Source organism: Meleagris gallopavo, chromosome 1, assembly GCF_905368555.1.
Source record: "Meleagris gallopavo chromosome 1, MGAL_WU_HG_1.1, whole genome shotgun sequence".
Lineage (NCBI taxonomy): Eukaryota > Metazoa > Chordata > Aves > Galliformes > Phasianidae > Meleagris > Meleagris gallopavo.
This window is the reverse complement of record NC_139404.1, coordinates 108,107,681-108,123,057: the sequence shown is the minus strand read 5'-3', so window position 1 is coordinate 108,123,057 and position 15,377 is coordinate 108,107,681.

The window sequence follows — 15,377 nt, the reverse complement described above, 5'->3', positions numbered from 1 at the left end:
GGAGATGTGTCAGTAAGGAGAGCAGCTGAGCTCACAAAATGATGGTGCATGAGATGGAAAGCGATCGGTGCTTCCGTTTCACTTGTCCCGCAAAGTGAGAATAAGGCACACTTCATGCAATGAAGGAGAATTAATTTAAGAACTAATAGAAGGAAATGTGTGCCCCAGGAGGACACTGCTTCAAGTATGGCTGCTGGCTTATTTCATGGCTGCTAACTACTTTTAGCGGTGACAGTTAAATCAATGATAAAGATAATCCACTGTCATGGTTTATGGATTTAGCGGCGCATCTGTGCGAGATCAAGAAAGAGCTGGTCTTTGGTACAGCCTGCCAGGGGCATGATAGATAGATTTTTGGGACAGAAATGCCTTTCTCCCAAGGCATCAGATATTACTGCGTGCCAAAGGCAAAATGTTCACACAGGGTAAACAGACTTGACCATCACCTGCAATATATTCTGGTTTCTTAATATACATTTCATGTCATATATAACGTATTAAGCAGTGTCAGTGCCTCAGACCAAAAGCACAACTAATCAGCTCATTTTAGAGGCAGGCTCCTAGGGAAAGGGCAAGTACAGTGCAATCTCTCCATAGTATTACCAGACCAGTAGTGAGTGAACTGCAGTTTAAGGAATTTTTGACTGGCATCTGGGTCACTGTGTTCAACAGCAGCAGATGGGTGAAGCCTCCAAAGATCTGGCTAATCCTTTTTGGAATTCTTTTGTATTTCTGGCCTCCAGAGTGCCCTGTGACAATGAGTTTCATCATTCAATTTTCCATTGTGTGACTTTTTGTATTAGGCCCGCAGTCCAACAGATTGGCTTGTGCTCCCATTCTCATGCTGTAGAAGATACAAAGAGTAAAGTTCTCCTGTTCACATCTCCATGCTGCTCATAAGCTGATGGTACCTCTCATATCCATCCCATCACTGTAGAGGTGAGGTGACCAAGCAGAATACTGCTATACTTAGTTTGTCTGTCTATGGAAACGCTGCACATCTCTGTGCAATGTTTTCTGTATCCTCACTGATTTTTCTTCATCCTCTACTTGTGCAGAGCTGCCCCTGTTTCTGGGGCATGAACACAGAAGTGGTCTTGTTTGTATTCTCTGCTCATTCTACACTAATCCCCAAAGCTCTTATTTGGCTTGCTGACAACTGTTGAGCAGAGAGCTGGAGTTTCCAGCAAACTTAGTAACACTGAGCTTTCCATCCAGGCATCTTGATTTAGAGTCCCTGATGGACTTTTCATGATTAAGGTTGGTGTTCCCTGTGGCACTTGCTTTGTATTTACTGCTGGTGAATTGCAGAAGTCATTTTCTTCACTTTATATTCAGTTTTCTGAGCTCATTGCATCTCCTTGCAATTGGATCACTTATGACTGCACCAAGTTGCCCAGGTCTTGACACTAATGGGCTGTTGATACTCGACCTCTCGCTCTGCAGAATGTACTCCTTCTTGTTGTATCACATTTATCTGCAAATCCAGCTATTCTGCTCTTTGTGACAGTTTGTATCATTTGCCTTTTATGGACACCCAGCTTTCCAGCCCACAGGTCTCTGGATGACCTCTAAAAGCTCTTTTTAAAAATGAATGTGACGTTTCACCTTCAGCTCCTGTAGTGCCACGCCATTTCAACAGCTATTGTAGTATTGTACTGAATAGGTCAGCGGTTTCAAGTCTTTGTTCCCTCAGAGTTGAGTGAAAGTGTCTGCTTTTAGTGGTCTGCTACTGTTATTTTTATTGCTTTATCCCCAGATTTGCTATACTGACACTTCAGTTTTGGACAGTTTCTGAGGCCTGTGGAGCCAGCCACCAGTGTGGGTCAGAGCGGGCCCACCCCCAATGGATGAATGAGTCTGGACCAAGCCATGCAGACCATGTTGTCTCTTTTGCTCCTTGCAGCTAGGTGACAAAGCAGTGACAACAAGGGTGGGCATCAGTGAGTACCTGGGTTAGTGCCATGGTCCCTGCGTTATGCACTTACAAGATCACAGAATCACAGAATCATATAGTAGGAAAGGACACACAGGGATCACTAAGACCAGCTCCAGGCTCCACACAGCACCAACCAAAATCAGACCCTGTTTCTGAGAGCACTGTCCAGACGCTCCTTGAACTCCAGCACTGGTGGCCGTGCCCACAGCCCTGTGCAGCCCGTTCCGTGCCCACTGCCCTGTGGTGCAGCCCCTTTCCCTGACCCCCAGCTGCCCCTCCCCCAACACAGCTCCATGCCGTTCCCTCGGGCCCTGTCGCTGTCACCAGAGGGACCAAACGGCAAGACCTTTCTCCCTTTGCTGTGTTTAAGGAGAAGCAGACTAATTTATGGATTGCTTCCTCAGTGATGTGAGCTGGCTTTGCTAAATCAAAATGAATACAGCAGCACTGCTTTATGATATAAATGCAATTAGCAGGACATTAAAGCTCTGACCTCCAGAGCCAGACAATCTCATCCTTTGTTTCTTCAGCCACTGAGGCAGCGAAATTAGATGCATTGTTTTTGACGGAGCTTTTCCCAAACCAGGCTAGGTCTCATCTTTACTTCTCCTGTGCCGTACTTCCCTATTCACTCACACTGGTCAGCTGCTTTTTGACAGTCCTTGGCTTATTCTGTGACAACAAAAATATCTTCTAGCTGTAGGTGTCCCTGTTCATTGCAGAGGAGTTGGACCAAATAACCTTTAAATGTCCCTTCCAACTCAAATGATTCTATGATTCTATGATCTTAGTCAAGAGCCAGAAGGATTGTAGAAGTCCTAACCAAGAGCTCACTGCTATCCTCACTGATCATTTATGTCACTTTTGCTGGTAAAGGAGCATTGTAATTTGGTGAGCTCTTCTACACCATCAGGAGGCATGCAGTGCTCTGGGCTGTCACACAGCCCATGTCCCAGCCACCTGCTGCGCCTTACAAACAGATCTTCTCTGGCAAGCTACATCTTGCAAAAATTCAGCTTTAAACACCTCTGTTCATGCCAGATGGAAAACAAAGATAAAAACCATTTGATTTTAGCTACTTAGTCCTGCTTGCCTAACATCTGCAAACAGCTCTTCTATTTGCTGGGATATATAGCCACACTTTCTGTTCTTTGCATTGAGTGAAGATAGTTGTGCAGAGGTGAGCTAACCGTCTTATTTCTTTTTCCTGCTCGCCCCTTGTATGGTAGCAAATGCTTTTACTGAAAACATAAAATTAGATTTCCAGGAACACTTATGCACACGCCTTTAAAATGCATTTTCCATGAACATTTTAGCTTTCTGTTCATGGAAAGTGAGCACAGCAGGAACAAGGACACAGAACCACCAAATTAACTGCAAAGCTGGACAGATCAGGCAGTTGCATTGCCCATGCTGTCTTCCTTGTAGTGCTTGGTCTGAGAAAAACTGGGGTATTGGTCTCAATTGTGGGGTAGGAGGGTTAATAGCTCTCAGCAAGAAAGAGTCTGAACACTTAGAATTAAATTAGATATGAGAGTGAAATGATGAATCTTTGTCCTGGAGTGGAAAAGGTTTCTTTTTGCATTAGCAGGGGTAAAATAGCTTCAAAAGGCTGCTGCGGTGTCTTTGTAATGGCTCTGACACAGAAAGGCAGCTTTAATTCTTAATTACTCTGCTCTTGATTATAAATCACCGAACAGCAGACCTGATGAGCCTCAGGCATCCAAGCTATGTGACCCAGTGGGTGGTGTTCCCACGGGAGTGGTGAGAAGCAGAGAGGAGCAGGAGGTCTGAAGGGTCCAGGTGACGTTAGGCCACTCTTCACATTGAATTTTGCTTGGAAAGAGGACCTGTTGGTGGGAGTTTGACATGTGGAGGTGAGTGCCCTCTTCAGAGGGAAGGCAGGAGGAGCTCCAGGTCCGTCCCAGAGCACCAGTGGGGGACAGATAGATGCTGGAGCCCCCCGATCATCTGTGTGGCCCTCCTCTGGAATGCTCCAACAGCTCCGCATCCTTCTTGTACTGAGGGCCCCAGACCAGGAGCAGGTGTCCTTTTGGACTTAGGGTGAACCCATCACTCTGCACAGGACACCTCAGCAGCCCACAGTCACTGATATGATCCAACAGCTGGCTGAACTCTAAGTGCAACCAAGCCCCTGGGCGCATCCATCCCTTCAGTGAGCAGGATTAACCAGTTCCTGGGGCAGGATGTGGCCTTCAGCATTGACTCTCCGAACAGTAGGGCAAGCACGAGTATTTTTTTGCTCCCTTTGTGTGAATTATTTGGCCTTTTCCCAGTGTCCAGTTCACGTGGCCAGATCACCAGCTGCCCCGGAGCTCACCACAGTTCGATGTGCCAGCACGTGGCCTCCAACCCCAGAGCCACACTTGCCTTCCTGAGAGCTGAACTGACTTCACCTGGGTTTGAGGTCTGAGATCATACTTTCAGGTATGTGCTATTTGCCGGAGGAATAAAGCACCAATAAAAGTATAAAAGCTGCCAGCATTACCAGTTTCTTCCTTGCCACGTGAGCCATTCACAAAGTTTATGAGGAAATCACAGCAGCACCTAATTGCACTCAGCAGCAGACCTTGCGTGTCAAGACTGCCCTAGTCATTCCCTGTGTGCTCAAACCCAGTTGCATCACCAAAACAGGACTGGGCTGAAGTGTTAAAGCAAAGCTTTCCCTCTTTTCAGAGAGGAGATGCCTTCCTCCTCCTGGTCTCAAGTGTCCATGCCAGGGCTATGATGGAGTGGGAACATGGGAGAGGTCCCACGAAGGCTCCCTCAGAAGAAGGGTGGCCAGCTGGGACAGGGACGTGATTGTCCCTCTCTACTCTGCCCTTGTGAGGCCCCATCTGGAGTACTGTGTCCAGGTCTGGGGCCTCCAACACAATAAAGATAGGGAGCTGTTGGAGAGGGTCCAGAGGAGGGCCATGAAGATGATCAGGGGACTGGAGCACCTCCCTTACAAAAACAGGCTGAGGGAGCTGGGCTTGTTCAGCCTGGAGAAAAGAAGGCTGCGGGGTGACCTCATTGCAGCCTTTCAGTACCTAAAGGGAGCCTACAAACAGGAGGGGAATCAACTCTTTGAAAGGGTAGATAACAGCAGGACAAGGGAAAATGGTATTAAGTTGAAGGAGGGAAAATTTAGGTTGAATATCAGGGGGAAGTTCTTCACCAAGAGAGTGCTGAGGTGCTGGCACAGGCTGCCCAGAGAGGTTGTGGATGCCCCATCCCTGGAGGTGTTCAAGGCCAGATTGGATGGGGCCCTGGGCAGCCTGTCTAGTATTAGGTATGGAGGTTGGTGACCCCACATGTGACAGGGGGTTGGAACTTGATGATCCTTGAGGTTCCTTCCAACCCTGGCCATTCTATGATTCTATGATTCTATGATTCTATGATTCTATGATTCTGTGATTCTATGATTCTATGATTCCCTGCCCTCATCCTTTTGCACATTGTCCCTGGGACAAAGATGGAAGTTAGTGTTTGTGTCCTGGCATCGGGAGCCAATTGTGGTGCAGGGAAATGGGGACAGTCATTGCAGGATGCTGCTTAGACCAGCACCCAAAGACTATCTCAAACATCCCTTCTGCTACCTGATAGGCACTGGGAGAGGGAACACACGTGCACACGTGTGCCTTTGTGTGTGAATGCACACGTACACAGTGTGCTCTGAACAGTGCGTGGTCCATTCAGAGCCTGAATCAGTGTGATTTCTCAGAATTGCACAAAATCATATTCCTAGAACTCATAATGGCTCTCTCTGAAGCTCTTCCTTTGCTTAAACGGCTTTGTTGATGATTACCTTTTGTCTGCCATGCCCGGTAATGAGGGGCTAATAAGGCTTTTCAGAACTCACTAACAGCACAGAAAACTACTCCTGGTGGGCAGCAGGATTGAGCTCTTCCTGTTGGCAGGCTACACCAGGACAGGGGAAGCAGAACTCGAGCTGGCTGCCCTCTGCTGAAGTGTGATGGGTTGCAGCCAGCACCCAGTTTGAACCCCCGTTTCTGTTTAGAGGATTGACTTTTGGCTGAGCTGTCAGAAATGTTGTATAGACATGTACATAGATGGGTTTATTTTTAAGAGAGATTTATTTTTAAGATGATATGAAAGGTTCTGCACCAAAGGGCAGTGAGGATGGAACAGGCTGCCCAGGGCAATGGGCACGGCCCCCAGTGCTGAAGCTCAAGGAGCGTCTGGACAGTGCTCTCAGAAACAGGGTCTGATTTTGGTTGGTGCTGTGTGGAGCCCATGGTTGGACTCAATGGTCCTTTCCGGTCCCTTCCAACTCAGGATATTCTGATTCTGTGAAAACTAAATTGTTCCCTGATGCCACTAAATGAGTGTGAAGGTCAAACAGAACGGAGCTTTACAGGGAGGAGAAGAGAATGGTTTCTTCAAGAATTAAACTCCTTGAAGAGATAATGCTGGTACTAAGGGTATTAAGAATAAAAGATGTAGTTAGTGTGTATTACTATGAACTAAGACAATCTCTTTTTTTTTTTTTAATCATTTAATCTGTTTTATTTCTTTATTTATTTCTCTACTGTTTTTTTTTTCTGGTGAAGGGAGAAAGGCTTTCATTTCATCATTCCTAAATTAAGATCAGTAGACCTTTCTGCATTTTCTTCCCACAAAAATTCCTAGGTGGAGTCCCCAAAAAAATCAATCATTGGAAGAAAAAAAAACAGAGACGCTGGAAGTTCCCAAAAGCTGATGTTCTCAGCCCAGAGTGAGTATTTTAACTCTGAAGAACAACTAAGAGGCACAAATATCCAAGTCTCCTTCCTTTGCCCTGTAAATATGACATAAACTGGATGGTGAGATGCACACATAAGACAGATGCAGAATCTACGGGCAATGGAAAACTATTAAGGTACTAAAATGTTCCAAAAATGAGTTGTCATTCATGTAACACATAGGTCACTGTGGTCACTCCAAGCTCCAATGTACATAACATGGGTGTATCTGTTTCTGATGTTACCACAGCCTTCTCCTGGCTAAGGTCTTGTCATAGATTCACAGATTTATGGATGGAAACAACCTATTAGGTCATCTGAGATGTTCCTCTGCTAACGCAGATTTATTCCCTCCTGTATATTTTCCAGTCTATTGTTCGAATGACTCAAGCGTCCGTTGCTTCCCTTGAGGGACTATTTTGGAGCCTGACAGACCTTGCCATTAGAATTTTGTTCCCCTTCATATTCCTTCAAAAGGTTCTTCTGCTTAATTTAGTTACTTACTCTTTCTGCAGAACACTAGTGAGGAACAGGACTGCAGGAACATGACATCAATTCCTTACTTATTCATCTAATTCCTATTGTACCAGTTTTGATGACCCTGTCCAACCCTGTTTTCCTTGGTGTTTATTACTTCACATTCCTGGGAGTATAGTCCAACTTCCACTGAAATGGGCAGATAGGTGCCTATAGACTTTGGAGGGGGCCAGAAAGAAGGTATTTTGCTTCACAGATGCATTTTTTCCACCTCATTTTCATTCTGAGCAAATCTCATTGCATCTGCAATGATATTTGAGAGTGAGACTGTTAAAGCCGCGTGGAAACCTGGAAAATAACAACTATTTGCAAGGAATTTTGATGCTCTATTTAAAGTTTCTTTAATGTTTTCCTCCTCCACCTTTCAGTAGCTATAATTAAGTGATGGGGAAAAGAGAAAAGAATGCAAAGTTTAGGTTGGAAGACAAGCCACCAGGAAGTCAGGAAATTTAAAAGGAGTGTAATAATAATGGGGTTTCCCAAACAACACAAACTTGGCATTATTCCACAGCCCAAGTACTTCATGTCGCAACGAGAATTGTTACTGCCTTCATGTTTGTGCAGAACTGGAGACCTTAGCAGCCCAGGCATTAGTTTTAAAGCAAACAGGAATGTCTCATGTCCCTTTGAAGATGTTTTACATCGTCACAGAGGCAGAAAAGGCATCCCAGTAGAGCTGAGTCACATCTCTGCTGTGCAGAGGTGTTACTTTACTAAGTGACAGATAACTAGAGATTTACACGGATTCCTTTGCAGGTATACTGCTGTCCCTTGTGATCCCTACCCTCTTTCCCCTAGATGCTCCCCACTGGTCTTGTCCTCAAACCTAACTCTTGCAGCCCCCCATGCACCAACCCAATGCTTTTTTTTGGATATGCTTGAAACAAGAGCTCTGAATTGGCTCAGCTTGCACAAAACACTCCCAATTGCAGATTTGTAAAAATGTTTAGATCTAGTCCAACTGTCTTAGACCACTTAGAGCAAAACTAAACACCTAGATGGTCACAGCTGCGGTAGCATAGCTATACATACCAGAGTAGAAGAAGGCAGGAAGGGATCTACTTCACCAGGAACTGTAATATGGAAAAACAGCCAAGGCCAGCTTGGTTTCAGCCTCAGGGATTTGTGTGCCTTGCAGGTATTTGCTATAGTGTGGGCATATCAACATTATTCATTTTGGCATACATATCATGCAGATATATCCGTCCTTGATTCATTCCCTTGGCTGCAGGGTCAGAAGCTGAGGGACGCTATCACAAGTCTTCAGGGGACATGGAGAGAAGTGGGAACATGCCGAGCTTGTCATGGCTGACTGAGCAGTCACAGCAATACATTCATGATTATGATAGCAGTGCTAAAGGCACTAATTAAGGAAGAAACTTGTGTGAAGACCTTTAGTTACTTTTTTGTTTGTTTGTTTTCTTTTGTTTCTTTTCTTTGAATGCACTGCAAGCTTGCTGTATTTCTGTGACCAATGGTTCTCAACCTGTGCCATCGTGTAATTAAAGGGTCTGAGAAGGGTGAATGGAAAAAGCATTTATTTGTGGGAAGGAGGCATGGGGAAGTAGAGGGAGTTCTCACAACAGATTTGAGCCATGTCAAACCTTCAATACAGCAGTTTATGTCCTGCTGTGTGGGACTGCAGCAATCTAGATATGTCTCTATGTCTCTTCCAGCTTCCTTTTTATGCGGTTCTGCAGCCCTGGGTTTGCATGCTTTCCTCTCTACAAATCCTAGCAAAGTTCTGCTACCTCCTTTTTGTCTTTTTCTCTCACCTTGTCTTTCTTTCCTTTTCCTTTCATCTTAGGAAAAATAATGGACTAGCAAAATGGGAAAAACCAAGACTGAAGAATGTTCTCTTGAGATTTTCCTGTAAATACATCCTTCTATATATTTCCCATAGAGGTTCTCAGCAAGAAAAACCTTCATTTTTTTTAATGTAAATGAGCATTTTTTAATGTGCACATGAGCACAAAGAAACTACTCCTTTCTAATGCACAGCACCAAAGCCATCAGTGAAACAATTTCAGCTGCACAGCCTGGTAAACAGAGCTTGTAACCACCAGCCTCTTTCGCATAGCAGAGCTAAAAGAAAAAGCTTATGCATGACCTGACTTGGATCAGGCTCTGAAGAACAAAGCGCATCTGAGTGATGCAACCTCCATGTGAGTGCTAGTGAATATGTATTAGTTCAGCACACCAACCCTGTTCATGGCTTTGAGCTTCTCTTTGTCATTCCTTGAATGCTTGAAGGTGGTTGGAGATTGGAGTTTTTGTTAAGCTCCTTGAAGATATTTAGTAACATACACAAGCAAATTGCTCTCTCTCCAACTTTTCAAGGTTTCACTTGCTTTCACCCCATCTCTTCTTACTTGTGGCATTCAGCTCCACGTGGCAGCACTTGGGGTGATGGGAAGGCATGATCCATCCTGGCTGGAGCTACACATGTGGGACTCCACTCTGCCCAAATTCTGCACCAGTACTGGGGTTGGTGGCCACTCCAGATGCTCCAGTGCTGCCACTCTTCTCTTGTAGGTTAACATGAGACTGTGATGGGGGAATGGCATAGGAACAGGCTGCCCAGAGAAGCTGTGGATGCCCCAAGCATTCAAGACCAGGTTGGAGAAGGCCTGGGGCAGACTGATCTGTGGTTGGCAACCCTGCCCATGGCTAGGGGTTGGAGCTAGATGGTCTTTAAGGTCCCTTCCAAACTAAGCTTTTATGATTCTGTTCTTCTGGGACTCATTCTGCTTTTCAAGGCAGTGATCTCCTGCAGATGTTTTGGCGGTGCCTTAAGTGCTCATGCTACAACTTTCTCCCCATAGTGTCCTCCATTCTGTATTTCATGCCTGCAGATATTTGAGTTGTTTGATTTGGCTGATGCACTGGAAGAAATGAGATGTTACTGGGAGCTCTGAATGTCTCTCTTTAATGTGGATACTTATACTGGTTCTGGCCAAAAGTTCAGAAAGCTTTTCTGTTCATTTTCCCGGTATCCACTGTGATCTTGCTGAGTACGTTATCCATCTCCTTCTCTTAGTCCATTTGTATTATCCTGGGGATTTGCAAAAATATTTTGTAGTGCACGAGCACCTGACAAGCAGTCCTTCTGAAGGAACGTCAATTTGCACACACGAGATGTTTTAGGTGGATGGTCGGCCTAGCAAGCTCTTGGTGTTCCTCATCTTGCTTTGGCTCAGCAAGAGGCCAGAACACTGTGATTCACAGAAAAGGAAGAATCAAACCCAACTTTGCCACCAGCCAGCCATACAGCTTGATGACTGTCTGGAGATCAGCTGAGGGCTAGCAGTGCTCTTTATTTTATCTGAACTTGTTTGTTCCACCATAATAAAACCAGGATCAAAGCATTTCTTGTGGGCTTTTTTATTTCTTCTTCCATCCCTGTTTATTTCCTTCCTGAAGCTCTAATCCTTGGGGCCATCAGAATTGGTTGCTATGGAAGTGACTGAGAGCACAAAGAGAGGATTATGGTTATTATGGTTTCAGGTGAGAGAACAGCATTGAGTGCAGGCAAGCTCCTAAAATCCAGCTGGGCTCTGAGAAACCTCGCTGCAGAGAGGTATTAGAGGACTCTCCCTGTTCTGTTTTTGATTTATTGGCTCTAGGTCCATAGCAGAAAAATTACAGATTAAGACTGAAGAAGTCGCTTATAAAAAATAAAAGGAGAAGGAGGGCTGAGGGCAGGGCTCAGTGGGGTTGAGCCCCGCAAAGATGAAGCATCTCATCAAAATGGGACTGGTAGCAGTGCCATTGGCTGGGGGTCTGAAGCTGGATCCAGCTGTTCTGCGAAGTTCCCCCAACACCGTCGCAATTGCCACAGTCAGTCAAGATGTCTTTCCACTGCTGGAAAAGGCCATCCTTCCTGTGCCCCACATGTGGTCACTGTCTGTCATTCTACACTTGTGCGTAGGAGGAGAACACAGCATGGTTTGGCCAGCTGGGGTCTGAAACAGAAAAACAAGAGGCGTCTCTCCACTGGCACAGCCCAGGGAAACTGTGCTGGAAATAACTGTGCTGAGACACGGCTGTTAAAATCGGGCGGTCACTGGTGGTGCATGGATGGAAGGGCAGCCAAGCCCTCGCGGCACAGTGAGAAGTACAGGTGCTGTCAGAGGTTTTTCTTTTTTACCCAGATGTAGGGTACGTAGATTGAAAGTCTAGAAGGTGTTTTCGGAGGAATTTCCCCACTGGCTGTGTGAGGTAGATCTTGTTCCCCCAAGTCTAACCTCAGCATGGCCCAAGGTTGGAGAAGGACACCACGGCCCCACTGCCACTCAGCACAGCAGAAGCCATAGCAACAAGTAAGCTCTGTTAGGGGCATTTGCAAGCAAACTCCTAAGTGGATTTTCCCTCTTAGAAAATTGGCTCTTAATTATATGGGCAACCTCTTGGAGGTTGGCTGGCCAGCTTCTTTGGCCGTGAGAGGCAGGGCTATGCAGTGAAATGTCCGTTCAGAAGTAGCTACAGTGCCATACGTGGTAAGTTAAGAGGGAAACAAACAAAGTTGTCTTGTAGGTGTTTGAGTCATTACATGGTTAATTACACAGACTCAATAAAATAGTTAATTAACACTACAGTTGTGAAATACTTCATAAAATAAATAAGGCTGTATGACATCAGTGTAATTGCAGGAAAGTGAAGACTGTTAGGTATCTGTTCACACACAGAGTTTCAGGCTAAAAATGAGGGTTTTGTTGTCTTCTGAGCCATATTAAAAGAATTGTTGTCTCTCCAGAGAGAGCAAAGATGGCTATTGAATCCCAGGCCACTCCTCATTTCCCAGCGCTGACACAGTCGTGACAAGGAATAATATATTGCATTCATCACGCCTGCTCTCCAGGCATGATCCCCAAATAATTAATCCTTTTAGCTTGCAGGAGCTGCCATCTGGCCAGTTTCCAATCAACCTGGCTGGTTTTAAATTGGAGTTGCCAGTAGCTCGCACTCATGTGGGCATGTATTTCAGCTGCTTGCCTCAGGTGCCTGGAATTTTTTTGTATTTTTAAAAATTATAGCTGCAGATATAACACATGCTGTCCAAATGCAGAGAATGCAGCAAGCTTTGCCCCAAAGAGCTTGTGATGCAGAAGGAGAATGACCAGGAGCTGTATATAACACATAAAGCAACACTCAAGAGTTCAGCTGATTTTGAGGAGTTTTGCATTGACAAACTTACTCTGAAGAAAAGACACAGAATAAAACCCAGCTGTTTTTTACAGTCCTGCATCACAAATAGGGAATTGAAATTTGTAAAAGGGAGAAAATTGTCACTACAAGTCATGAGAAACCAGAGAATCGTGAAACCAAACTGACTTTAAATGGATCAAAGGTCATAGAAATCTTCCAAGTTGGAAGGGATCCACAAGGATCACCAAGTTGACCTAACTCCGCATAGCACCACCTGAAAATCAGACCATAAGAGTCTTGGTCTGACCTGTTTTTGGTGTGGTGGATAACCCTGCATTGGAAAACTGATGCTCATGAGCAGCTGTCCCAGGATAGAAACTTCAAGAAAGGCAACCTCTGGGATCTTCCTCAGATTCAGTCTCTCCCTCTTTGCTGTGCCACCAGTCCTAGGCCAGACAGAGGGACCTTGAGTCTCGTGCTGCTCTTTGCTGTGGTCAGTGTAGAACCACATCCCAAGTGAGTGTGTTAAAAGCATGCTGAGATTCTTCATGGCATAGTTCTTGTATAAAAAGTGACTTCTGATATGAAAAGCATACTTCTATAGAAGCTGTTTGGGAGACAAATGAAAATAAAGGTGTACTTACACAGCCTTCTGGGTTAGCCCAGAAGGAGAACCTTCCTGCATGAGCCTCCTACCCAATGTCAAGAAGCAAAATGCTACTAATTGAACTAGGCTCCTGGTGACACCTGAAGAAGCCATTATCATCCACACAGACCCTGAGAGCAAGTAGGGCAGGACTACCGTGTGGGATTTAGTAGGCAGTTCTTTTGTGCAAGCTGAAAGAGAAAACTCAGCCTGCTATCTCTACGGGAATTTCCCTCCTCACAACAAACAAAAAGAAACACCTTCGACTTTGTTCTCCAATTCATTTTTATGATTATAGATAGAATTAATTCCCCTGGGTGGGGGTATCAGTGAGCAGCACTCTCCACACGGAGCCAAGTTTGAGGAATCAGGACAGAGGAATGTTATCAGGATTCAGATAAGCAACTGCTCTGCCAGGGCAAGCCCCTATCTGAAGTTTTCTTACTGTTTGATTAGTTGGGACAGGTGAATAAAGAATCCAGGTGTAGTAAACTGTGGTCTTGAACTCTTACATTTTCTTTGAAAACCTGGAAACTTTCTACATGTCAAGCTTCCCTTGTAGCCAACAGCTTCTTCTCTGCATCTGTTTCAGAGCTATTCAACCCTAACTGTCCCAAAAATCAATTTCTGCTGCTCATAGGCTTCTTTTGAAAAGAAACAATGACAATCTACTAAGTGCTAGCATGTGGAATTCCTGTTAGCTAAATCCAAGGCACAGAACAGCACTTTATTGGTATCAGATGAATTGTTACAGAGCTGAATAACAACATTTCTCAGCTCATGAACTCTGTTGGAGTTGGGTGGATGCTAGGCATACTTGGTATGAGTTGGCTGCAACTCTTCTGTGAAAGAGATCCTTTATTTGAAAGATTATAAAGAAATAGGAAATAAAACCTAACTACAAGCATGCTCACACCTGAAAAACATCTGGGGAAGCAGCCTCCAGGGTCAGGGCTGAAGACAGTAGCTTGCAGGTGGGAGAGCAGAGCTGCTCCCTGGTGATGGCCTTACTCTACACATGACCTCCTTCAAAATGAATCATGGAATCACAGAATGGCTTGGGTTGAAGGGATCTCAAAGACTATCTATTTCCAACTCCTGCTGTGGGCAGGGCTGCCCCCCCAGCTCAGGCTGCCCAGGGCCCTATCCAATCTGGCCTTGAGTGCCTCCAGGGATGGGGCACCACAGCTTCTCTGGGCAGCTGTGCCAGCGCCTCACTGCCCACTTGGGAAATAATTTCCTCCTCATCTGTCCCTGTGCCGCAGAAAATTTTAGTTCCTTGCAAATATGATTCTCAACTGTTAACTTCTCCTTGTTTCTGTGATTCCTCACCCCAGTATGGGAGTGTTTACTTGTTTTCCCCCTGAACTCTTTTTTTTTCCCTGAGCAGAGATTTACTGGTGTTTCAGTTCCCCTATCTCCTAAATTCCTGCAGCATACTTTTTCACCTAAAAATAAGTGCTCTGTTAGCATAAGGAATCCTTTAGCAAGGTGATGCAAGAAGGAAAGATCAGAGATTTACAGAACTGAAGGTGAATGATACCCATACAAAAGGCTTCAGAAAAGTCTGCTTGATAACCAGCTTAATGAACTTGCTGCCCAAGGCTTTGTAATTAGCTTTTTTAGATATGTTGGAAGAAAATTTATTTTCTTAAAGCTTTATCAGCCTGCTTAGGTGTGATGGGCAAGCTGGACATGAGCCAGCAATGTGCCCTTGCAGCCCAGAATGCCAACCGTGTCCCGGGCTGCATCCAAAGAAGCGTGGCCAGCAGGGTGAGGGATGTGATCCTTGCCCCTCTGCTCTGCACTGGTGAGACCTCACCTGGAGTACTGCGTCCAGATGGGGAGTCCTCAGTACAGGAGAAACATGGAGCTGTTGGAGTGTGTCCAGAGGAGGGCCACAAATATGATCCAAGGGAAGGAACACTTTCCCTGCGAGGATGATCTGAGAGAGCTGGAGCTGAGAAAAAAGGCTCTGGGAGACCTGAGAGTGGTCTTTCAGTATCTAAAAGGAGGATATAAGAAAGAAGGAGACAGACTCTTTAGCAAGGACTGCTGTGATGTAATGAGGAGAAATGGTTTCAAACTAAAAGAAGGGAGATTTAGACTGGATATAAGGAAGAATTTAATGCTAAGGGCGGTTAGGCACTGGCACAGGTTGCCCAGATGGATGCCTCGTTCCTGGAGACACTTCAGGTCAGGCTGGATGGGGTTCTGAGCAATCTGATGTAGCAGTAGGTGTCCCTGTTCATTGCAGGGGGGTTGGACTAGTTGGCTTTTAAGGGTCCTTTCCGACTCTAAGGGTTCTATGATTCTTTGATTCTATTTCCTCAAAACTAACAATTTTTTCTGGTAGAAT